Source organism: Ictidomys tridecemlineatus, chromosome 6 (assembly GCF_052094955.1).
Source record: "Ictidomys tridecemlineatus isolate mIctTri1 chromosome 6, mIctTri1.hap1, whole genome shotgun sequence".
Lineage (NCBI taxonomy): Eukaryota > Metazoa > Chordata > Mammalia > Rodentia > Sciuridae > Ictidomys > Ictidomys tridecemlineatus.
Genome location: NC_135482.1, coordinates 43,350,710 through 43,377,816, shown reverse-complemented (window position 1 = coordinate 43,377,816; position 27,107 = coordinate 43,350,710). Strand labels below are relative to the sequence as shown.

Genomic DNA, 27,107 nt, shown 5'->3' with positions numbered 1-27,107 from the left:
GGTGGGGGCCATCTGCTACTGAAATAGACTCCCAGCTGAGCTGAGAGGAATTACATCCTGCTCCAGCCATGACCTAGCCATCATCCTAGTTGGTGAACTCTTCAACTTAAAGAAAAGGGAGGACAAAAGCCCCCAGCAGACAATCCATCCCCCAAGTGGGCATAGTTAGGGGGAATCTGTCATCACCCCCATTGCAACAGCAGAGAGAAATAACACAACTGTTGCGGACACTGCTTCTACCAAGTTCCTTCTGTACCCTTTCTAACACGCAGTGATGACAAGACTGGAGGTGAGTGTCACAGAAGGAGAACTGTGACTCCAGCCCCAGCATCTGTAATAGAGCAGAAGAAAATGTATTTAAAGTCCCAGTGAAAGCAGTGTAAATAGAAAGGAGGGAGCCAGATTCAGGGGATTATTTCAGGGTGGAATTGACATGGTTGGTAGTATGGATATGGTGGGTAAGAGAGGAATTGGGAATGGCTGAGGTTGCAGCTGTGGGTAGCAGAGTGAGAGATCACAGGAAGGGCAGGCTTGGAAGAGAGGGAGAGGCTTCTGGGGAAGGTAATTGCATTATTCCAGAAGAATCCCTATTATAGGATGTCTGGGCTAGATCATCAAGCAACCAACAGTTTTCCAAAATATTACTTTTCCATCTGCTGGTTGAATGTCAAGGTGGGCTAAAGTTACATTGACAGTGTAGCAGTGACACTGAACTTGTATAGATGCTGAAACAAAGCTCCATAGCTGGGCCAGTCGGTGTCCCTTGTTGCCTCCCCAAAGCTGCCCATTTCCTGACCTGTACTGTAATGAGTGTGCTGGGTTCTTTATGGAGTATTTAAGGGACTTACTCTCTTGGTTGGTCCTGGCCTAGGTACACTTCTGGGACCACAGAAGCTGCAACCTTCCTTTCTTGACAGCAGCTGCGTTTTCTTCCACCTCCTCCTCAGCTTTTCCCTGGATGGCTGTTCTATATGCAGAGCGATAGCAAACACTTGGAGATAGGTGACATTGCTGACTGCAAGGAGAGCACGCGGGCTTCTCTAGGCTTTTGTTTGTGCTGGCAGCTAAAGTTGTTAATTCACTCCTTGCTCTAATTAAAATTAGAGTTTGCCAGGTCCTTGGTCAAATTTTTCTCAGGAATAAACATGAATACCTTGTGATGGGACTGACAGGTTTCCTTAATTGTTACCAACCCTGGCTGATGTCTGATTTTCTCCCCTCTAGGATTTGAATTAGAAAAAGTAAGCATAGTTTGAAAGTTCAAATCAGGAAAATGAATTTCATTGTTCTTGGTTCTTTTTTTCCCCTTCAGTTCATTTCTTGGGAGTTTCTGGAAAGAGTTCTGGTCCCTGTTAGGCTTTATTCTACAAAGAGGGTGTATTCTAACACGCTTGCTGTATCCATCCATGGCCTAGGCTCAAGAACAAAGTAGTAAGGAAGAAAGGATCATGAGAAAAAAATGGTAGAGGATCATGGAAAGTAGGCTCAGTACTGTGTAAGGAAAAAAGAGACACAGAAAACCTCATGCAGCTCTGTTACATAGGGCTGGAGGCAGATTTACTTGAAGTGTCAGGGCTTCTCATTTGCAAGGCTCCTTCTAAGTTCTTAGGGCTCTAGTAAAATACTGCCATGAATATATATTGTGAAAAACTTTGTGTATTCTCCTTCTCCACAAAACCCTCCAGATTGCACAAATCTATAGGCTCCACAAAGCCTACATCTACTCTTAACTTCTTGCCCTAAAAATAATAAAAAAAAAAAGACAGAGGGAGAGAAAGGAAAAACCTGAATATATAGGAGTTCTTAGTGATCTCTCTATGCTAAGTGTTAGTTTTATCTGGCTCATTGACATCCTACAATTTTAAATGCAGCTATTTTCAAAGCAGGGAAGTTTGGGAGTTGGGTGTAGAAGAAGGGGTGGGAGACAGATTTCAGCTGGCCGGTTTTGGTTCTGTAATTTGCATAATTCCAAATAAACAAGTGATGAAAGCAATGACTAATAGTTATTGTGATACTGCCTTAATTATTTTAAACCAACAAACTGGTGATATGTCATTTGAAGCTAGACTCTGTGCTTGCTGTTTTGGATATATGTGTGAGCTTTTAAAATTAGTCATCACAACTTGCAAAACACTATAAGGAAAAAAAGAAAATACATTACATTGTATGTGTGAATGTAAAGTGCATCAAGTGCTAACAAAACAGATGAGAACTGGCAGTAAACCCAGAGCTTGTGGGGTTTTGGACCCCAGCTCAGTCACTTAAAATTGGCAAAAAGTATCATTTTCCAAAGGCATAATCAGAATGGCTGGGTCTCCATAGCCTCTTCAGCTTTGTCAATTCACTTCTGTTTATTATTAATTCGTCATGTTGTTTCCAAGCATTTCAGCACAATCCTCTTGATCGAAGCACATTTCCGCCCATTACGAGTTCTGCAGAAACCCCATGGGGTATGATGTCAGCTTTGTCAGCCTGGTCTTGCCATTGGTGACACCCAGACGGGAGGAGATGAAACCTGCCTTAGGTCTCATGTTGGATCAATACCTGGGACAAAGCTCAGTGGTGGTCGTTAGGCTTGCTTGCTCTGTACCCAGCTACTGGGACATTCTGCTTTCACAGTTTTCTACAGTATGTGTACTTTTTTGAAAAACTACAATTTATTCTTAAATAAAAGGAGTAGGGGAAAATGTGTTCTTCTCTTAGCTGCCTCAAGCCCCTGAAACTCACAAGGGCTATTTACCGGTGATAAAATACAAGTGCCTTGTTGTGGGATGAGATCAATAAGTAGTGTTCTCTAGACTTAGCACTGAACTCCAAGGAGATTAAGTTTGTTCTGCCTCCACTGAGGATTCTTCTCCCTTTAGAAGCAAGCTGTCATACTCCCATCCAGGTCTCAGGCTGAGTTATGCTGCTGGGACAGATGTGCTGCCCCTGTGGCTTTGGATCTTTACAACCTCTTTTTTTTTTTTTTTTTTTTTTGTGATCAGCACTGACATCACAGTACTGGGCAGTTCAGTAATGATGATCTTGGGGCTCATTCTTTCTGGAGACATCTGCTCTTCTGCTTTTGCTGCTTGGTTTGCTGTTGCTGTAAACACACGTTTACGTTGTTCATTTGCATGGACAGGGCTACCAAGACTCATCCTTCATTAGGATCATGAATATGTAGTGAAGGGGTCAGGTTTCAGCTAATTCAGATAATTCTGAGATTTCTGAATTACAACTGACTAGGGGAGAAAGCATGTTTAGGCTTATTTTCTTCACAGAATATAAGCAACTCTGTGCCGCGAGGCTATATGAACATCTGCAAAATGGGCTCTTTATGTTTTTTAAAAAACGTGCACTGTAGTGGAACAGAAGCATAATATAACCCATTAACATTAGTGTCAGCATAACAGCCTCTGAATTGCATATTGGTGGGAAAATATTGATAGCAAAGTGTAAACAACTGCAAATGGGAAATGCAATAAAGCTCTCGTCATAGAACCCGTAATTTACAATTAAATAGGTTACATTGAAATGATACCAAATAGATGCATGCATGTCCAAAGTAACAGGGACTCTAAATGAGTGCTTGTACTTTCTCACTGACCCATAGGAGGGTTACCAAAAAAAAAAAGTAAAATTATCTCAGTGGATTGTGTGTCCAGTGGTGTATGGCTGATTATGATACAGATGATATTGTTAATCACACCTTGGGTTTGTGTAAAATTTGCACAGGTTAACACTCTGTGCCCTAATTAAACCATTTGCTGAGAACAGTAAGATTTTTATTGGTGTATCCATGTTCCACAGTGAGGGAATTTCCAATTGAAGGGGAATTTTCTTATAGACATGCAGCTATATTTTTAGATGAAAAATTACTGGTTTAGTCTAGTGAATTTTCACCCATGCTTACAGAATCTCTAGCTTCAGTTTTCTCTTCTGTATGTTAAAGGCATAGACCAAAATCAGTATTTTCCATTCTACATTTTACTTTGGTCCTCTGAAATGCAATAAGGTAACAGTGGTGGAGTTTCTAGTCTGGGTATTAGACTCTTCAGTCTATTTTATTGTGTGATTATCTTTTGAGACCTTGGAAACAAAACAGTAGTACATGCTTCATTGTCCTGGGGTAGAAATGAGAGTGGTGATGGGAAGCTTCTCCTAGTTCAGGTGCTGGGGTTGGAGACATTAGCCAGGTACAGATTGGGGTAGAGTGAGGTCTTGAGGAAGCAAGGTTTCTGAAGGCAAATTTGGAGTGAATGCTATTACATCATCTCCAGTGTTATCTCTTTTTCTTCCCTTGGACACCAATAGCGTAGGAATTAACTTCTGAACTTGAACCTCAATTTCAACAAAGCATGACTGGATCTGGCCCTCTGAGACAGTTCAAAGAGGAAACCATGACTTGCCGTTTAGTTCTAAGGATGTTAGTGTGCCTTCTCTGAGGTTGTAGGGGAAGGCTGGTCTGGATGTAGGGGTGCTTGAAGCTGAAAACTCCTTCTAACCTGGTATCCTGGTCTGTAGTACACACTGATGTAAATAGCTTCCTGTGTCTCAATTGAAAACATAGTGTCATTAGCAATCTGTAATATCAGCAAGCCTCTCATGATTCCTTGATAGCTGGAAATGGGGAAGGAAGGAGGAGAAAGTTCCCAACATTTTTTTAAAAAATTTTTTTTAGGGCAGATGATACTAGCAGACTTCATACCTGCTGTAGAATGTTCTCAGGCATGGTTACTAGCTGATTGTAACATTTGCAGGGAACCTGAGAAAATTCTGCCATGTTTATGCAGCAGCCTGAGTTTTGTTCTTTGCAGCAGTTTCTGGACCACCTGTTCTCCACTGTGACATCACAGAGCAACATTAACAGGGACGGTTGGGAAACAGAGAACTGATATTCCATTTCTTCTCTGGGAGATGCCCCATGGAAAAAAATATAAGTCCTTAGGGATTTTGGAGTTACCATAGGAAGACATTCTAAGATAGCAAATGGAGGATTAAGAACCATTGGTATGTGCAAGGAGAATTGAACTCCAAACTTATGAGGCAGGGCATTTTAGTTAGATCCATGTGTGGGACAGGTTCCCATTTGCTGCATAGATTAAAAATCAGTTGTGGGCAAGGCTCAATTCCTTATAAGCTAGTAATAATGCCGCAGTCTGGCTGGGCACAAAATCACGAGCCACCACACCTTGTAGATTCCAACAGCAATTCTTTATTCCCGAACTCTCACCAGCACTCTACATGCACGTTCTGGGAAAATCCATACCTCCACTGGGCTCTGCATACCAAAATACTCTCTGAATCCTGTGAGAAGTCAGCGGGAACTCGAGGAGCGGTTGGGCGCCTGAGGCAGCAGGATACGCCCTATTCCCAGCAGGATACACCCTAAACCTGGACCCACCGTAATCCAGCAGGATCCTCCCTAAACCCGGATCCACCCTGGTCCTTGAGCAGGGTCACCTTTCTCAAACATACATGCAATGTCACTGCAAATGACCTGGGTCCAAGGCAAGCCCATTTCCACAATGGAGAGTCCTCCCTCTAAGCAACATTGGGTAGGCTGACAAAGAAATTGCCATGCGTCATTCCTACTTGGCTATGGCTCTCAGCATAATAATATTTTCATTTTCTTTTTCAGAGATCCTTGTAGTAACCAGACTAAAGCTCAGAACTTCAAGGTTCCTAAATAATCCCTGTGATACTGGTCATTTCATATGTCCTTTGGAGAGAACCAGTCATGCCCTCCCTCCTAAGTTTATAATTCTTCCTGGGAGGAATATCAATAAGGTATTCTGTCCTCAACTAAAAGGAGCTTAAAGGAAAGAAAAATTAAGAAATGAAAGGAACAAATGACAAAATGTCTTAAAATACTCATCTGTGTTCCTTTTTTCAGTCCTTCATAGTATATGACTCCTGATCAGCCATTCTCCTCCAGAATTAGGATTGTGATAGCAGGAAGCAAAAGAGAAACAACCACTGTTGTGTTTGTGATTTCCAAAACAGACTCTTGAAGTCCACAAGAGAAACAGTGCTGTGAAAGTCAAAGCTTTCTGTTTTCCAGATCCAGGTTCTGTGAAAGCCAAGACAAACCTTTTGAGATTCCAAAGGGCAGTCCCTGAAGGAAGCTTAGTATACAGTTTGAGCCAGAACAACAGACAACAAAACGAAAATGGCAGACTTTCTGAACCCTGGCAGAACATTAGAATCACGGTGGGGTTGTGGTAATAAAAGGCCTGTACCTGGACCTCGCTCTGGGCCAATCAATCAGAATCTCTCAGGAAGGTTACAGGGCACTGGTACTTAAAAACAGAAATAAAGGCCAACCATTCAAACAAAACTCCCTGGATTTTCCTAATGTGCTATGAGGGTTGAGAACAAAGCAAAAACAGGAAAACCCGAAACCATTTCAATTTGGGAAGTGAGAAAGAGGACAAGGTGTGTCCTTGAAGAAGGTGTTTGGGGACTGAATGAGACGAGACCTGGGTGGTCCTCATGCAAAGAGTCAGTTTTAGCTTGAAAAACTGTCCAATCCCACTGACTGCTAGTATCAGTGGTTGTGTGGGAGCTGAGTCCAGAGATACTGTCCTTGGATTATATGACTCTGAGGAGTCATATTGGCCATATTTTTCATTCTCTGGGGAGGACATTCTACTACAGTCCAGTGCTTGTAGGTCATCTGGAATTGAATAGCAGAAATGGAATGGATCTGTGCCCAGATATTGCTGTATCCTTTTCAAATTGTCCCGGTGGACATTTCCATTTTCAATGGCCCCCAAACGGAGGGTGGATGTGCTTAACACTTTGGGGCACAGTGAAGTTACGCAAGAGGCAGCATGTGAACTTGGTGGGATGGAGGGACTTTACTGGGGTTGAAACGTATCTCAACAAAATCAAGATGGGTGTGCTAGGTTTGCTTTAGAAAGAAAACGAGTTGTGTGAGCATAGCCTCCCCTAATGAGGGGTTACCATGGTGATTTTGAAACAATGCCTGAAGTACCTGGATATATATCAGGGCTTTGCTCTCTAGTTGGTTGAAGTGGAAGTGTTCTTGTAAAGGGAACATTTAAAATTATAACCAGTAGAGTTGAATGTAAAACAAAAAAAGTACAAGTGAAGATTTTTGGCAACACTTTAACTTCTACCACCAAATTTTAAATGGCAGAACTGATTCTTTTATTCTTAATGTGCTACAATGGCTTTTAAGGATAAATTCAAAACACATGTCTTTTTTTTGGGGGGGAGGGGTGTGCAGACAGTATTTAGGTTTCTGAAAAATTTATAATGATTAAAAAGGTTAGAAAGATTATGGTAGCTGTACTTGTGTGACTTTATTGTTAAAACCAGGGGCTAAAATATCAAGATGTGTCTTTTATATAAAATATATCTGAAGAAAGACCCAAAACCTCACAAGGGGGAAATTTGGGGATTTTTGATTCTCCTCAGTGTCTATATGTAACCATTATGAGTAGAACTGTTTCCAGCCAGAGCAGGAGATTTAATTTTTGCAAAAGAAGCCTTAGGAATATCACAGGTGGTGGTGATGCTGAACGGGGAAATTGAATTCTCTGTACCTTGTGTCCAGTAAACTGCCATTGAGATCGACAGCCCTGTGCCTTCTATTGTCACTGCTGGATGACTTCCTTATTAGTATCAAATTATACTATTATGAGAAATAGTCTTCTTTAATGAGAATATAATTATTTTTATTGTGACTAGTAACACTCATATTAAAGTGACAGAGTATATTAAGGAGCTGGCTAGCTTGGTGATCAGCCTGGGAGTTCTCTGCTGCCCGCCTTCCCAGCCTCTGCTTTCTCAGCTGCATGCTAAGACAATGTTTCAGTGGTTATCATGGAGCTTTGGCAGAACAGTCAATAATAAAAAAAAAAAAGCGTAAATCACTGAGTGGAATATAAAGTGTTCTCCAACCAACCAACCAACCAACACACTGGGGAGATGATGAGGAAGTAACTGCTAATGTAAAGGGCTAAGCTAAAGTTAATTGGAAAAACTCCTATAATAACGTATAATGATTTTTTTGGAAGTTTTTTTTTTCCTTTCCAAATAAGAATACAGGATGTCAAGTTAAATCTGAATTTTGGATAAACAACAAATTATTTTACAAAAAAAGGATTAGTCTATCCCTCCCAATACTTGGGGGATACTTATACTAAAATATAAGGTACCTTATATTTAATCTGGAAACCTTAAATAGATATCCACCTATTCGGGGGGGCAGCTTGAACAGGCCCTCAAGGAAAGTTTCCATGAATAAAACATCTTCTTTCCCTGGCTGCTCTTATGCTTGATACTCTACTGTTACACTGTTCTTTGAGTTAAGGCATAACAACCAAGAAGTCTTTGTTTAAATGGAAATTCATCACACAGAGATCACATTATTTGACTTAATTTACCAGGGACTCATGTTATGAGACACCATTATTCTACTGCCCCTGATAACTTCAAGGAAAGTCTTGTAACCCTTAGGCTTAGCTCTGTCCATTCATTATCAAGTCCTGACAATTCAGGCAACCTTCAGACTCAGAATGCCCAGTGAGGATATCTGGGTTGTTTTTGTGGTCAGGCCTTAATTTTAGGGAACCCCTTGGCTTCTTCTCAGCAGTTTTGTGCCAGTCTTCATTCATTGGTTTCCACTTCCTTGTTGAGTTCCCCTGTGCCTGGCATTGTGCCAAGTATTATCTCTAAGAGCACTGGTAAGAAATGTTTTATTAGTTCTTGTCTTGAATGCATTTGTAATCAGAAATATATAGCCAACAATTCTGCTATGGGTTGCAACAGAAGTAGGCTCTGGATGCCATGAAAGGAACATAAACTCCTCAATCAGAGTGGGGATATCAGAGGAGACTTAAAGAGAAGGCAAGCTCTTAAGAATTTAGAATGATCATAGGAATTGGCCAGATGAGTGGAATAGGGGAGGGAGAGAAGGACCTTCTAAGCAGAGATTTGTACAGACAGGAAAACAAAAGGGAGAGAGCACTATGTGTTCAGGGAATTACTCGTGTGGGTTATGCTGAGATCTGGGTGTCTGATAGATTTAATGTACAAGGTAGAGAGCAGGAACTCTGGAGGAGCAAGAGGTCATGGGCATGCTTATGGCATGCTAGGAATTCTTTATCTACATTTTCCTTATTAAATTGACTGGCTAGTCCTTGGTCTTACTTTCCGCATCAGCATTCTTGGCCATTTTCCTGGGAGCTAGAGTGTTGTTTTAACCCCTTTGGTAGGAATCATGTATCAGCTTGCTTGGCTCTATGTGGTCTCTTCTTGGCCTGGATAGCAGTGTGGTACATATATGAATGGAGGATGAGAGGTGAATCTAGATCTTATTTCTTGAATTACTAGGTATGGTCCAGTCGCCAGTATAATTTGTATTAAGAGTACAACACCTTACCCTTACCCCAACTACCTTTCAAGTGCTTTCATTGGTTTATGTTTGCTATCACATTCAATTATCAGGTTGGGCCTTCTTTGTTACTGATGATGAACTTACTGAGACTTAACTTTATCAACCACTTTTAGAACTAGAGATTGGGAAGATGAATACTACTTTTAAGTGCAAGCCTACAGCCATGTTCCTAGTGCAGTTCAAGGTTCCTGCTTTCCGGGGCAGTCTTCACCAATGGCATCTTGTCATGCTTCTCAGATGAGTTTCTGAAAAACTCAAAGCAGGAGAGGCTGAATTTCTAGGGAGCATGGTAGGACTCAGTGGGATGACAATTTATTTTATTTTTTTTTTGCCAGGCTCTCTGACTCACTGAGGTTCCCTTTCTCATAAAGGTTTCAGATGGTCTGTTTCTATTGGTATCCCTTCCAGTTATTAACTTGTACTAACTGCTATCCAATTGCTGTATTGTTTTTGACAATGTCCTAGCAATAGGACTTGCTTAACCATCTAATCCCATCAAAGTCTTGTCCAAGTAGTCTTAGAGGCCTTCCTAACCCCAGGAGGGCTCTACCTAGCTTTCATTTCCATGGGGTTCTCTCTGTTAAACTTCTGGAATGGGGTGTCTGGTATTTTCCTTGGGTCTATCCCAAAATTATCAGCCTTCTCTTAATTGCTCACCATGAAGATTACCATGTTTGTTTTTAAACCATCCTTAGACCTGAACTTACCTCTTTCTGCTACAAATAAAGTCTCCCTAGAGAGCTACAGAGTTTTCAGTTCTAATGGCCTGCCTCTGTCCCTGGGAAGAACAGAGGTCAGAGATGGGGTCAAGGGCTCATTTTTCTTAGCGTCAGTCCTGTTCTATGAGCAGGCACAGGGGATAATTAGTAGTGTCTGCTGTTCTCAGCTTTCTCTCCTGGTGGGGAAGTTCCATCCTAAGAGAGAGCCAAGGAGCGGGTGACTGGATCCTAGTATTCTCAGTTTGCCCTCCCAGTAGGTGCTGGTGGAGGAGGGAGGCCCAGACTTCTCTGCCACTCTGGCTTGGAACAGTTTCTGCAACATTGACTGGGGACAGGCATGAGCAATGTTGACAGACTGCTTCTCCCAGGGGGCAGCCGTCACCCTTACCTGGGGGCTGAGAGAAGAAGAAGCTCTCTCTTCTTGGCTGCACCTGCCTCAAGTGGAACTTCCATCACACTGAGCTGTCCTTACTGAGATTTATTATATTTTCTTGAATAAGTGCTTCTCCATGTGTTGTATGCCCTGGGGCAATTTCCAGAGATATTAAAAATTGTTTCTGAAATGTCGTATTCTTTAATGATAGCTGTTTTGCTGGGGAGAGGGTCCACAGAAATCTTTATATCACCCTTCAGAAGTGTTTTATTAAAAAATAAAAGAAGAACCACAGTTCAACCTTTTGTTGTTATTGTTGTTGTTGTTTGTTTATCTTGGGTGTCTTAATATTTTTACAGCACTATAAAAGTGCTGCAGTGGTCATGAGAATAGCTTGATCCTTTCATATGTTCTGAATTATTTTTGGAGGAAAAGTCCTTTGAAGTTCCATAGATAGTTCTGAGTTAGCACCTGGCTGCAGTCTCACTAATAAGAGCTGAATCAAGCCGGGCATGGTGGTGCACACCTGTAATCCCAGTGGCTCTGGAGGCTGAGGCAGGAGGATAGTGAATTCAAAGCCAGCCTCAGCAAAAGCGAGGCACGAAGCAACTCAGTGAGACTCTGTCTCTAAATAAAATACAGAAAATAGGGCTGGGGATGTGGCTCAATGGTCAAATGCCCCTGAGTTCAAACTCTGGTTACCATCCCTCCCCCGTACCCCCACTTAATCCAGTAGGGCCTGATGGTAAAATGTCATCTTTTCTTAAATCTTGTTTTCATGACCACAATTCTGTTTAACAGTAAAAGCCAAATCCTTAGGTGTTCCTCTTTCAAAGACTGGGCTCCTCTGCATGAACCATTTCATTCTATTCCCTTATAAAAGACTCTTTTAGGCTTCAGATTGAGCAGCAAAGGTAAAATTTGAATTTAGTAACCGATCAGACATTTCTAAACCTGATAACAAATTCCTCCCAGTTCTAGAATTTCTCTTTAATGTCTATTTTATTAGCTATTTCTCCAGGTAATTAATAACTAAAGATCTTTAATAAATATGATTTCCATCAAACATAATAATGATTTAGCTCCTCGTAGGTTTTGGGTATTGAAGTAGGGACTCCTAAAAATAAAAATAAACTTTTCTTTTCTTTTTAGTACAGGGAATTAAACCTAGGGGAGCTTTACCATTGAGTCTCACTCCCATTCATTTTGCTTTTTAGTTTGAGACAGGGTCTCAATTACTGAGGGCCTTGCTAAATTTCTGAGGCTCGCCTCAAACTTGCAATCCTCTTGCCTCAATCTTCCAAGTGGCTGGGATTACAGGCACATACCACCACACCTGACAAAAGTAAGCTTTTCTTGTTTTATAATTTCTTTCTAAGAACATTTCTGGGGCGAATCATATTTTAAAATTTTATGTTTTATTATTAGGCATTTCTCACCATTAGAAATGTGCCATGGTAATAAGAAAATGATAAAACAAATTTAAATGAAGGCTGTGTGCTATTAGTGGTATTTAGGAGTAAGAAATGTTTATGCTTAACCTACATAATTGACTAGATTAAGAAACTTAATTCCTCATTTCATTTAAATATTCAAGAAGATGTTGTTTAGGTGTCATGCTTGTCCTTATTTCCTTACTCAGACTATTTTAATAAGCTCCATCCTCTGTTCTTCATTTTGGATTATTGAGGAAATAATAATAATAATATAGCAATAACTTTTATTATTATAAAATAATAATTTTGTTTATTATAACCAGAGTTCTTCTGATCATTTTGGCAACCTATTAAAAAACCTTCAATGTCTTCAACCACCCTTAACATGTCATATTATACATCAAATACTGCTCTCAGTTTATTGTTTTCAGCTCCCTTGCAGAAACTCTCTTCTCTAGCTAGTTTGGTGCATTCATTTTCCCCTGAGTATATAATGTCCAGTTTCACCTCTTAGTTTCTGATTATGTCACTTGTCCCATCTGGATTGCCTCTTTAATCTAGTTTCATCTGTTAGTTCAAGTTATTTTTCCAGGCATCACATAATAACAAGGAGAAGCTAGCATTTCCAGGTATGGATGCATTTAAAATGAGGTAGAACTAAATCAGTGACTCAGAAAGAGAGGTGAGCAATAAACCTAAGTACAGAGAAAATTTGGTGTATGAAAAGTGGCTCAAATTAACTGGAAAAGGTTGGGTTATTCACATGGTCATCCTTTGGGGGTGGGGAATACAGCTATAGTTTTACCTCATTCTGATGTTAGGAAGAGAATCCTGCTTATCCAAACTCTGAAGACTTATTTTCCACAGAGTAACCTTGGTATCTCTCCTCTTTCTCTTTTCTTTCTTTTCCCATCCCTCCCTCCCTCTTCTCTCTCTCTCTCTCTCTCTCTCTCTCTCTCTCTCTCTCTCTCTCTCTCTCTCTTCGTACTAGGGATTGAACCCAGAGGTGCTTAACCACTGAGCCATATCCCCATCCCTTTTTATATTTTATTTTGAGACAGGGTCTCCCTAAGTTGCTTAGGGCCTGGCTAAGTTGCCGTGGACTGGCCTCAAGCCTGCAATCTTCCTGTTTCAGCCTCCCAAGTTGCTGGGATTACAGGTATGCACCACCACACTCAGAGCTACAACCCCAGCCCTGCATCTCTTTTATAATAGCATCTACTTATCACTTAACTTTGAAGTTGAAGTAGGAAAAGAATGTGATTATCACTCTTAAAATCTCAGTCCCAAATCCACAAAGCCAAAAGAAGAAAAAAAAATCAGTAAATTTTATGCCTTATCAAGGTTTAAGACTTCTCTTATCATTGAAGGTCATGGTGAATACTTTCACTTTCCACTTACCAACACTATTCAGTGTGTCCATCATTTGACATTTGTTTATTGCTGTGAATTTTTATAGCTTTGGTTGAATTGTGTAGTCTTCATTGAGTACAAACTTGTTGATGGAAGACAGTGTGTTAGTCATCTTTAAATACCCAGAGTGCTTTCCAATGAAAGCCCCAGACATGAGTGATAGCAATTGTGCTGAGTAGTTCTTTTATGATTACTGAAAATTAGCTCCTGACACAGTGACTTCTCTTAAGTAATAATGTTATTGAATTTGTTTTGTACTTTATAATTTTCCAAATGTATTCCAATTGACATGATTTATTTTACTCAATCTTTAAAGAATCCTATGAGGTGGGAAGAACAAATATTTATTTCCTTTTCTTAGATGTAACCAATTTTAAAGAGATGGAGTTATTTGCTCATGGTGCTTATAAACTACAAAATCTAGGACTTCTAGTTCTTAGGAGCTAACTCATTCATCCTGCCATAAGTATTTCTTATATGAAGATGAGAACCACAAGTGACCTTTCAGAAATGGAAAGAATCTCACAACATTAGAAAATAGATAACATTCCTAAGGCACTAGTAGAAATTTGATGTGAAATTTTATCTGACATGTTTGTAACAGCTTTAATTATTTAATCAATTTAATAACAGAATATTTAAAGCACCAACAAAATCATTCTTCATAACAAATTTCATCCACAAATCAGACATTTTGCACCTCAATTTTTGCTCTTCAGTTCTGTTTTGTGAACTAATTGGCAACACTTGATGAAAATTTAAGATGTAGACAGACTATAAGAGGCAGAGCAATCACATCTTCACAAGGAAATTAATTTATACCTACACACAAATACACACACATATTCATAGCCTCTGATCCTGCCAAGAAAAAAGCCCCAACAGTGTGGTTAGCTGCGATTATGGCTAAGTGTCATAAAACAATTTTGGCATATCATGGTGCCCACAGGAATCACAGAGATCTCTCATTTTTTTTTGGTCTTCCAAGCACGTTTCTATCTAATATAAATTTGTCCTTGCAGGTTTTCTCTTAGCTGTTTTGTTTGTCAGGAAAGTAATTTGACTACATCTTGCAACTCATTTTGTGAGTGGGGATGTTGTGAAAGCAGCTATCTTGCAAGTTGAACTAGAACAAAGTATGTCAGTATGATTTATAGGAATTGCTGTGTCTCGGCTATGATGAACAGACTACTCCATATATGACTATAGATTCCACAATGTCTTTTGTAAAATGCTTTCATACACATTTCCTGGGTTTTCTAATGCTTTCATAATTGCAAGGTTATTATGGGAAGTTTGAGTAGAAGCAGTTTTTGATTAGTTAGTGCCTTCTTTTAGACAAACTTTGCCATGACTATTTACTGACTTGAATATTACAAATGAAACAAACTTCTGTGAGTTTACACTAGACTATAGGCCTGGCAATATTCTTCTTCAAAGTGTCATTGGGGATATTCCAGGTGCTCTGTATATGGTAAAATGTGTGATGGGTACCAGATAAGAAAACCCCAAATTGGTGATAAGTCTTCATATTTAAATTTTTCCATATAATTGTTGCTATTATGGAATGTTCCATTCAATACTTCACTCAATATGAATTACCACATGGCACCATATATGAGCCATATGGTATTATTTAATTTTGAATCCCATAGAGTTTCAAATAGATAATGGTATATGTTTTAGAAATTTCCACTACTGTTTATCTATTTCTAAAAGTCAAATTCATCCACTTTGGCATTTTACAGTTTTAAATTATTTTCAGTTTTGAACCTTTGTAAATAACATAGGTTCATAGACACAAATATATATGTATCCTTGTACAATTCTTTCAGCAGGTTTTTATTAGGTATTTTCCAAGTGCTAGACATTATCTTAGTCACTGGTGATAAAGGAGTGAATAAGATTTGAAGCTTTTTCTTGTATGGAACTTATATTCCAGACAGGGAGTCAAACAAATAAATAACCAAGATAATTACATATAGAGTCATGTGTTTGAAGAAAACAAAACAGGTAAACAGGATAGTAAAGTTAATTAGAGGGAGAGGTAACATTAGCTAGTGTAGTCAAGAAAGGCCTTTCTAAGAAAAACAGATTTTAGCAGAAATCTGAACCGAAGGAGCTAAAAAGGGAGAATTTCTCAGGCAATTGTCCCAGCTGTGATTAGCGATGACCCTGGAATATGTAAAGAATAGTGTGATAAGTGTTGTGGCTTGGGTGTAGCCTGTAGGAAGTCTGTTAGAAGAGGAGTAGGCAGAAGTTGATTCTTCAGGGCCTAAGGGCTATGATTAAGAGTTAGATTTTATTCTAAGTGGATTTTTTCCAAATTCTAAATGCTATTTGAGGAATTTAAGTGTGGTGAGGATGCTGTTTTTTGGTGAAGAAGCAAGGGAAGCACCTGTTTATTCAATCTGTCATTCATCAAATATTTATGGATCTATAGTCTCATACCAACCATGTTTTAAGCCCTAGAATCTAGGAGATGCTAGGGATTCAGTAATTCCCCAGAGGATGTCCCTGCCCTTTTCAAACTGACATTCTAGGTTCACATAATAGAAGTCTCGTAGCAATGCATGTGGAAATTCAATCAGGGTAGCTGGGTAGTTGAAGATGCTATTTTAGGTAGGGTAGTATGGAAGGCCTTTTAGAGAATATGACACTTAATCAACATTTTCAGGCTTTGAACTAGTGAGTCAAGCCAATTTATGGGGGATGTTTGTTCTCAAGAGGGGACATATCAGGATCAGCAAGCGCAAGATCTTCTAATTGATGAGCCTAAAAATCCCAGGAGACCTTTGTGGCTAGACTCAAAGCATAGAGCATGAGGACAGTGCCAGAAGTTGAAGACAGAGAAGAGCCAGGGTCCTTGAAGGCCATGGGGAAGATTTTAGTTTTTCTTTTTAGTGGGAAGAAATTAGAAGGTTTTGAGCAAGCAAATAGGTGGCATGGCCTCAGGTTTCAAGATCACCTTAGCTGCTGTGTGAAGGGAGAAATGATGGAAATAAGCGAGGACAGTTAGGAGACTATTTATCAGTCCATGCAAGAGATGATGGTGGCTTTGACTTAGTGATAGTGGCAAAAGTGGTGAGACATTGTCAGGTTCTGAAGGTACCAGAAGGGAAGAGCTAATAGGATGTGTAGATGCATTGGACATGAAATTTTAGGAATAGAAAGGAGTTAAGCAAGATTCCAGTAGTTTGACCTTATAAATCTAGTGAATGATAGTGATTGTTTTAGAGATGGGGAGACCAAAGAAGAGAAATATACAAGGGAGAAAATAGCAAATTTGTTCAATTTATGCTTTTTGGACTTCTCTGTGGAGATGTTGAGTTTGGTAGTTAAATATACAAGCCTGGAATTCAGGGTCAGGTCCGGAGATACAAATTTGAGACGTTAACATTTGGGTGATATTAAAAGCTATTGGAATCAATGAAACCAGGTAAAGGGTGAGTGGCAGAGAGAAGACAAGATGCTTGAGGGGGGAACCTGGGAAGCCCCCACATTTAGAGATCGGGTGGAAAGAAAAGCTAACAGATGAATGACCAGAGGCAGAAGGAAGGTCAGAAAGGCATGGCATCTCAAAGGCTAGCTGAATAGAATATATGAGGAAGAAGGGCTCAGTGTCAAATCCTGCTGGAGAGTCAAGGAGGAAAATGAGTTGGCTATTGGATTTCCTAATGTAAAGTTTATAGTGTTAATAAAAAGAGGTGGGAGGTGTGGAGAAAAGTATGATGGGAGAGGGTTTGAGGAAAAAAATGAGAAAATAGAGACAGATTTTAGACAAAGGATTTTTTATTATTTTCAAATTAATTAATTATTAATTGTAATAAAAGGGAACAGAGAAATGAGCCAAGTGTTTCAGGTTTCTTTTTTTTTTTTTTTAAGAAATGTGGAGTAAATAAAGGTTTGCTGTTATTTGTTTGGTGGTCAGTTTTTTAATATGAGAGAAATAACAGCACTTTAGGCATTCATTTTTAAAACGTAAAACTTTATGATTAAAATAGCGAGTTCTTTGTTTTGGCTTCAGAGTTGGGATTAGCTCATGTGATGTGAAAGTAGAAGCCAGATTAATTAGGGAGCTATTGTAAAAATACAGGGAAACTATGACACTGGTTTGGACTACAGAGTGAATAGTGGGAAGAGAATAAATTCAAGGCAGATTGGGAGGCATACTTGAAAAGGTGAGTGAGAAAAAGGAAGTGTGGACAAAGAGACATTGAGTGTGACCATATTTCTCTCTGGTTACGTACATGTCCACATTGTTAGCCGTGGCTCACTGGCTGCCCTCCCTGCTTCTCTGAAACCCATCTGAACGTTCCTCCCCTGGAAGTCTTTGTCAGTCACTGTGGTCCACATACCCCAGCTATTGCACATCAATATAATTATATATAGTGTATTGCACATCAATATACTCTACTATTTGGAAATGTAAATTCTTAGAAATATCCCCACCCCAAACCTCTTGAATTAGAATCTCTGAGGTGGGGACTAGCCATTTGTATTTTAAGAAGTTTTCCCCATAATTCATATAAAATCTGAGAACTATTTCGATGTGTTCCCTATCCCCAGTAGTTCGTATCCTATTTATCTTTATGCCCCAAATGTTAGAATTTGGGGGCAATCTACTTGAAATTTATTTCTGAGTGGTATATTGCTGTCTGAGTAGAACAGTTTGCTGTTCTGGCATTCTTTCTGGTACATGCCATACTGGAAATTTTTTGGTTTGTTTTGGTAAATGCAAAGTCTTTTTCAATTCCTCTCATCTCTCATTTGTTGTCACTCCCTTGTCTCATTGGCTGCAAATTGTACCTTGTTGTATGACTTGCTCATCTCAGTTGCTGATAGACATAGCCACCAATAGTATGTGTTATCAGTTGAAGCAAACAAATTGTTTTATATTGATCTATATTTGGAGGAACATCTGTGGTGTTAACTATATGTCAATATGCTGCTAAACACATTTAAGAGCCAAAGGTTTATATTATGAACCTAGTCATGTTGATTTTTGTGGTGGGTAGGAGGAGACAACTGGGGTTGTGCTCCAACATGAGAGCTTTACCCGGGTGTGTGAATGAATTGGAATTTTTGTATTGAAGACACACTTTTTGGACTTTAGAAAATATTCTGCTCTGATGGCAGGGGGACAGGTGAGGAAGATTGGTTTGTTTCCATACTTAAAAACGAGTTGGCTAATTTGAAAGATGCAAATTAAAAAGAACCCCCATAAGGATATGTAACAATGGAACCTACAAAATTTATGAGGCTGATGAATACGTTCATTATCTCTATGTGTCAATATTTAAACATACATAGGGTATTGTTGCATATCAGTGTGCATCTAATGCAAATTCCTGGGCATCTACTTTAACCCTTTTACATAAGGGTGATCATTATATCTGTTTTTAGAACATATATAATATAAAACCCATAGTTTTTGTGGGTATGTCAAAACAATTTGCCTGATTGTATGATGTATGGATATGGACTATGGGCTCTAGTTATGGCTCTTTGTAAAATTTATCTGTCTCCCTATTAGCCATGGGATAGAGAAAAAAAATGGCATGATGTGGTGACTTTTCTAGGTCAATCATTTTGATTTTGAAGTATTTCTGATACACAGTGGAAAAGGGGACTACAAATGATATTGGCTAATTCAAAATCTATCTCAAGTCCTTTCTAGTATGCTGAGAATGAAAAGCTAACACTGTATTCCCAGACTCTTAAGGAATCAGATTTTCAGGTATGATTTAGGATTCATCAATCAAATGCTGTTGCTTGAGACTTTGAATTTAAAGAAGTGGCGGGGGGGGGAGGAGGGGAAGAGGCAGAGTATAGGGCATAGGTTCTGAAGCTATCACCTGAAATTATGACCTCCCAATATAGATCTCCCGATCCTATGGCTTCCTGTAGTTGGTGGCAGTATTCCAAGATATGAGAGTTGTAGTCAGCAATTGTGCATTATCGTCTTGCTTTAGTAGTAATGGCCACTTTCTCAATCACAGCAATTAGAATGGTTCTGAGGGCTGGGGATTGGTCTTGGGAGATAAGCTTGGTCCTCCAGCTGTTTGAATTTATGGAAGCACCTAACTCCCTCTATAAAACCCTTTCTGCTTAAAGTACTTAAAGTGGGTTCTGTTGTGTGCAGCTGAGCCCTCAGTAATAAAAGTAATTAGTACCAGAAATGGTTGCAAGCAATAGAACATAAAAAAAATAAGACTTTGTTTTGTTTTAAGGCTATTGTGGCATTGATTGAGCAATAACTTAAATTATCACCTATGGTCATATGGAATAATATGCCTGTTGAAGTAAGGATTTGGAAGAGAGAATGACTGTTTTGATAGACCATTACAGGGAATGTGAGGACAAAGAGGACTTTGGGGTATTTTTTTGTTTGTGTGTGTGTGTGTGTGTGTGTGTGTGTGTGTGTGTGCTGGTGAGCTAAAAGAAAGAAAGTAATAAGCTCAATATTTTAAAATTTCAGCTCTAGGAACTGTCTTGAGAATCCAGGAATTTCTATAACTGTCCTTAAAGAATCTCTCATCTTTTGTAGCCTCATTTAGATGGAAATTAGATGGAAAGTCTGATGCTGCAGGGTGTTGTATTATAAGGTGGGCTGAATTTACAGTTTTGTCATTTATTTTTCACAAAATAAAAACTACTGCCTTATACAAAGGTAGATACCTTTATTGAAATGGCGTCATTTAGGAAAACTTGGCTCAGTCTGCCTACCCTGTACCCCTGAACCTTACCATGTCTCACTTGTTGGCTGAAGAGCTCCTCCTTTGCCAGATGATGTTGATCTCATCTTGTGTGAAGACCCTGTAGCAGGTGTTGGAGTCACATTTTTGCAAAGAGTGACAGTTCTGCTTTTGCACCTCCTTCCCACTTTTACTGCTTCCAACGATAGTCAGAGTCAGATGCCTGCCTGTCTCAGGGAACAGTTGCAGTGTCAAGACTTAAAGGAAAGGGCTTAAAAATGAAAAAAGTTAAATGGTCTTGCTAATATATTTATAACAGCATAAATCTGGAGATTATGTGTGGGAAATGGATTTTGAAGACACTAGACCAAGGCTTGGATAGGACTGATTCATTGACATGGATGCAGTTACCAGAGAATTTGGAGTTCAGGGTGTAGCTTGAGAATTTGAGAGTATTTCTGTTTGGTTTGATGGCTGACTGAATCTTGGACTTAATGACAGCTTAAACTAAATGAAACTGGGATGCCAGAAACTCCTTAGAAGAAATGCAAAACTTCAGGAATTAAAAACTTTAGAAAGGATTTGGCACGTGTGTCTTGTTCACCTGCCCAATAACTGCATCTCACAATAGTACTTAAATCATTGATAAACACATTGATTTGGGTACTTTTTGGATAAGCCATAACTGTCCTCTGTAGGCTGAAATGAACACAGAACATGCTGTTATTCAAACAGAATCACAACTTCAGTGGAAATGATAGAATTTTATGTACAAAAGGCCAAGTATGGAACTGATTACACCAGAAAGGTTGAGTGCCGTTACCTCATTAGGAAAAAGGACAACAGTCGGTTGGATGGCAGAGATGTTTCGTGGTGGCTTATTGATTTGGAGGCCTTTGGAATGAAATAGGTGGGCAGCTCACTAAAACTTGGGGGGTCTATGAACAGATGCCTGACCTGAGACCGCTAACCATGGCTTCCCCACCAATTACCAGACCTAAGTCAGTACAAAGATCAGAGCCTCTTGAGTTAAAGGGAATCATTGTTTGCTCTCCCAATGTTTGAAAGACTCTACCCAAACATCTCAAGAACATGCTGCAAGTCTTCCACTACTTAGGAGAAGGCAGTGCTATGTGAAATAAAGGAAGATAGTCAGAACTTTCAGCAATTATAGACACTAGTTCTGAGATAACACTTACTCATGGGGACCCAACTGCCACCATGGTCTACTCATCAATGTGGGGGCTGAAGTGTTTTAGTGATAACTACAGTTTTAGCTCATGTACACCTCAGAGTATTTCACACACACACACACACACACACACACACACACACACACAAAGTATTTTTCTAATTCCTGAGCATCATTAACTAGGAGAATCCATATATGCTCCTGCAACCAAAATACATGATAAGAACACCTTAGAGGAGGAAAAGTTTATTTCTGAAGTCCATTCATGGTCAGTGACCCCACTGCTCTGGGTCATAGATGGGGCAGAACATCATGGTAGAAAGGAATGACAGAGGAAACCTTCTCAGCTCATGGCAGCTGGGAAACAGAGAGAGAAGGAATGAGATTTAGTGCCTATGGGCACACTCCAAATGACCTACTTCCTCCAGCTATGCCCCACCTGCTTAAAGTTAGCATGCAGTAGTCCATTAAAATTATTGAGTCATCAAGTGGATTAATCCACTGATGTTATAGCTCTCATAATCTAATGTTTTTACCTTGGACATTTCTACATGACCTAACACATGAGCTCCCTGGGGAACACTTAAAAATCCAAACTACAACAATATCTAACCCTAGAACCCCTAGATATCTGTGCAATACAGCTCTTTCTCATAAACTGGGTCATGTCTGATTCATGGAGTTATAGATTAGGGCTTTTCCATCAGCAGTCCATCCTCACATGGAAGTATAAAATGTGCTGTGAGCTTCACTCAAGTTTTGATGCATGTCATTCTTCCATCAACTCACCTCCCAGTCAGTTGGGTAGTTCTATATAATCTGAAAAAGAAAAAGAAAAAAAGTCTTTTATAGATGGATCCTCATGACAGGTGGTGTGAGCTGGAGGTAGACTGACTGCTGCAGCATGTCAGCTTGGCTCAAGGGTGTTATTAGGAGGGGAGAAGGAAGATCCTCCCAATGGTCAGAACATACAGCGATATGTCTAATGGCCTATTTTGCTTAGAATGAAAGATAGTTCTGTATATATATTTCACAGGCAACAGCAAATAGTTAATGGTTTAGAAAATATGAGATTGAAGGAAGGGTTGAGAAAGAGGTACATAGACCCCTGGGTGGGCCCAGAGGCCGAGTCATATATTCTTTTTTTTTTTTTAAGTTGTAGATGAACACAATACCTTTATTTATTTATTTTTTACGTGGTGCTGAAAATTGAACCCAGTGATTCACACATGCTAGGCAAGTGCTCTACCACTGAGCTACAACCCCAGCCCCAAGTCATATATTCTCTATGACTTCTGTGAGATGGGGGTTCTCAAAATCAAGTGAACATTATAGTCACTAGGAGTTGTGAAAGAAAAATCCTTCTCCATCTACTCCAGTGTTTGCACTATAGGCTAATGAACAAGATGGCAGTAAAGCACAGGTAGAGGTTCTATGTCAGCTCAATGAATTTTCCTCCACTATAGTTGATATGATTATATATTAATTAAGTGCCTTCCAGAAGCAGAATAATGCACAGGTAGCTTAGGGGTAAATAAAGTTATTTTTTTTAGGGTGGTTGTCACATTCTGTAGTTGTTATTAGTTTTTAATATAGATAGATTTTTATGAAGTTTCTGCCGTAATGAAGAAAGCAGTTATTTTCCTGTGTAGAAATGGATTATTGAATCTAGATTTGGATTTGCCTACTCAGTTTACAATGCTTTTGTCAGCAGAGGACTTACTAAATAGTTTATTCACAGTATCCCACACAATACTTTTTCTGACCAAAGAACTAATTTTATAGCCAAAGAAATGAGGCATTAGGTTGGTACTTATGGGATTCACCGGTAATATTCATCCAGAAGCAATTGCCCATGCACAATGATAGAATGGCCTATTGAAGATTCAGTTATGGCACCATATAAGAAGCAACACCTTGTGAGATTGGGGTGCTGTCTTACAGATGTGGTGTTTACTCTGATTCACTGATCAACATATTTCTCCCATAGGTGGAATTCATGGAGCCTGAAAATGAAGGGAGAGACTTGGGAATGGTGTCTCTTATTATTATACCAAATGACCTACTTTATAAAACTTCGCTTCCTGTTGCTGAAATTTTAGGCTCTGCTGGTTTAGAAGGTCTAAGTATCTAAGAAGAGATTATATTCTCCAGGGGATAAAAAATTTAATATGAGACTGTAAACTGGTCATCTTAGGAAAAGGAGGGTAATCCTGTGTTGGCTGGCAAAATTGATCTAAGTGTTATGGGGGAAACAGAAGGAGTCTGGCTGGAACAGTAGCAATTCTCTTGAATGTCTCTTATAACTGCCAGTCTACAGCTATGCTTATAGGGGGATACATTATTGTTTGGAAATAGAAGTCTGGAAAATAGCTGCATATGGATGCTGGACAGACAGTGGCTTTATAAACCATCATTTCAAATTTTTCCTAGAATTAAAGACCGAAAAATGAAAAAAATCATATTTTGTGGCCTCTTTGCAGCCAAAGAAAGAGTTCCGGACATGATTGAGGTTATACCAACCAAAAGCATTTTTATGATACATTGATTAAACAGTGAGTCACATGGATTGTTCTTACCCAGGTGGGGCATCCATTTATTTTCTGAGGTTATATGTTTCTCAGGTCATCTGCGAACACTTCCTAATTTGGCTCTGTATTTCAGCAGGTTCTTGGAGAAGCAGTTTTCCTGATCACAGCCGAGGAAGTGTGACTTTAGGATCTGTTCAGGTTTAGTTCTGCTTTTCCTGATCTTCCAACACTTTTGTAAGCCCTTAATTTCCTGCATTAGCTTTCGTTAACTAGGATAGATCTCATTTTCGGCAATGGAACCCTGCCCAATCTACCTTCCAATTTGGAAATATTAGTGGGATTTTTTTTTTCCGGAAGAATTTTCACTTATTTCCAGCCATCCAAAACTATTCTCTTAAGAAGCTGCATTATATAGTGTATTGGCAACTTCTTCTAATTGAGTCCAAATTTAGGTGTGTCTCAAATGTTATACCTGTTAGATTAGGACTCTGTCTTTCTCATAGGATCAGTTTCTTTAATAATTTTCCTTCTTTCTTTGAAATTTGCTTTCAATAGAAAACTAAGAGATCTTTAGTAAATTATTGCATTAAAAATCTTGAACTGATTTATTCTAAAGTTATTTTAATTTCAAGCTCAGTTTACATTCTGTTGCTCAAGCTGGCAAGCTATAGTCATATCTTCCTCATCTATTTGGGGATTCCTTGAAATAGGAAAATATATTTGTCTAAATTTAAAGAGATTCTCTCAAGTTTTGTCAGAATAGACTTTTTAGAAGTTAGACCCAGGGATTAAATTCTATGAACCAAGTAATAGAATTTATTCTCAACCTTGTCTCATAGAGAATAATCCTAGAGGCTTCTGAAAAAAAGTTAATTCAAGGCTACACCTCATATACGTCAAATCATTCTCTATGGGGTTTGTATTTTTTTTTAAAAAAATCCTCTACCAGATGAGTCTAGCTCACAATGGTTAGATTAGTCTGCTCAAGGTGCCATAATAAAACACCTGGGTGACTTAAGACGATAATTTTCTAAATATAAGAGTAAATTATTTTCTCACAGTTCTAGAGTCTAAAAGTTCAAGACCAAGATTTCTCTGGAAGTTTCTTTTCCTGGTTTGTAGATGGTTTGTACATGGCCTTTCCTTTGTTTCAGCATGGACAGAAAGAGACCTCTGGTGTTTCTTCCTCTTCTTATAAGTATTCCAGACCTATCAGTTTAGGTGCCTACCCTTAAAACTTCATTTAACCTTAATTACCTCTCATAAGGCCTGTCTCCAAACAGTCACAGTTTATGAATTTTGGGGTAAGGGAACACAGTTCAGTCCATAACAATGGTGATGGATAACTATTGTTTTAGTAGAATCATTTAGATTTTGGGGACCAGTTTTGAGGGTATCAGAAAAAGCAGGTGTGTTTCCAGGTTCACTGTATGTGGTAACTTCTTCTGGGAAGAATGGAGAGAAATGACTAAACATGGAATGGCATGAAAGAAGTGGGTAGAAGCTAGTTAACCAGGACATTGAGTAATCTGGAAGACGGAAGCCCAATTCAAGCAGGTATACAGTATTTAAGGTATGATATCCCGTGGTGGGTTATAATACTGGTTCTTGTCAGGAACTGGAAGCTCTTAAAGTCATGAATACTAAAAGAAGATAATAGAATATGAAAATCAAGGTGCAACTTTAGTGACAAGAGCAATGAAGAATGGATTTGTGGTACCGTGAACTGGTTTTTAGGAGAAAGTTCTTGACCTTGAGTGAAAACCAAAAAACCAGTGTTGAGGCCTCTAGAGGCAATCTATCCACATGTGGAGAAGTTAGAGAGTTAGCCAACGTACTCCACCTCTATGGTTAACTAACATGGGAACAGCTGACTATCATTAAGTTTCACCTTTTGGTGGAGTGGAAAATTGTCTTTAATCCTGATATGGCTCTCATTGGTCTAGAATCTAGAACAGTAATTCAAACGTAAGCAAATGCCAGAGTCACCTGGAGTGGTTGTTGAAGCAGGAATTGCTTGGGCATACCCCCAAAGTTTCTGATTCATTATGTCTGGGATAGACCAAGAACTGGCAAGTTTTCAGATGCTATTTGATACCACTGATTTGGAGACCACTATGAGAATCACCAATTCTGCTAAAATATAGTGGATATTTTAAGTGTGAATCCTTTAAGATATATATGTAAAGCATAAATGTGAAATGTAAAGATATGTATAACATATACATAAACCTATTTTTATAATTTCCCTCACAAATGTATAAATAGCACAAGTAAGATATGGCAAAGGAATAATTTTTGATAATGGGAGACAGGGAACTATATAGATATCCAGGAACTTAATTCATTATGAAAGTCTCTGGATAAGGAGAAAGAATCTTCCAGATAACACTGAGCCAAGAAATTATTTTTTTTATTGGTTGTTCAAAACATTACAAAGCTCTTGACATATCATCTTTCATACATTTGATTCAAGTGGGTTATGGACTCTCATTTTTACCCCAAATACAGATTGCAGAATCACATCGGTTATACATCCACGTTTTTACATACTGCCATATTAGTGACTGCTGTATTCTGCTACCTTTCCTATCCCCTACTATCCCCCCTCCCCTCCCCTCCCATCTTCTCTCTCTACCCCATCTACTGTAATTCAATTCTCTCCCTTGTTTTTCCCCCTTTCCCCTCACAACCTCTTATATGCAATTTTGTATAACAATGAGGGTCTCCTTCCATTTCCATGCAATTTCCCTTCTCTCTCCCTTTCCCTCCCACCTCTCGTCTCTGTTTAATGTTAATCTTTTCCTCATACTCTTCCTCCCTGCTCTGTTCTTAGTTGATCTCCTTATATCAAAGAAGACATTTGACATTTGTTTTTTAGGGATTGGCTAGCTTCACTTAGCATAATCTACTCTAATGCCATCCATTTCCCTGCAAATTCCATGATCTTGTCATTTTTTAGTGCTGCGTAATACTCCATTGTGTATAAATGCCACATTTTTTTTTATCCATTCATCTATTGAAGGGTATCTAGGTTGGTTCCACAGTCTAGCTATTGTGAATTGTTCTGCTATGAACATCGATGTGGCAGTATCCCTATAGAACGCTCTTTTAAGATCTTTAGGGAATAGTCCAAGAAGGGCAATAGCTGGGTCAAATGGTGGTTCCATTCCCAGCTTTCCCAGGAATCTCTATACTGCTTTCCAAATTGGCCGCACCAATTTGCAGTCCCACCAGCAATGTATAAGTGTACCCTTTTCCCCACATCCTCGCCAGCGCTTGTTGTTTTTTGACTTCATAATGGCTGCCAATCTTACTGGAGTGAGATGG

At 39.1% G+C, this 27,107-nt stretch overlaps 1 protein-coding gene and 1 long non-coding RNA gene across 2 annotated transcripts in view; one reads left to right on the top strand and one right to left on the bottom strand.

Annotated features, from left to right (window-relative positions):
* Tph2 (tryptophan hydroxylase 2) overlaps positions 1–27,107 on the top strand; it is a 232,927-nt gene that overhangs the window by 188,848 nt on the left and 16,972 nt on the right. The gene's annotated exons all lie outside the window — the stretch shown is intronic.
* Positions 21,477–27,107, bottom strand: part of LOC144378605 (uncharacterized) — a 106,396-nt gene continuing 100,765 nt past the window's right edge. The window contains exons 2-3 of the long non-coding RNA XR_013440446.1: positions 22,036–22,065; positions 21,477–21,603 (exon numbers count right to left, since the gene is read on the bottom strand). This is a non-coding gene — a long non-coding RNA (uncharacterized LOC144378605). The remainder of the gene's footprint in view (positions 21,604–22,035; positions 22,066–27,107) is intronic.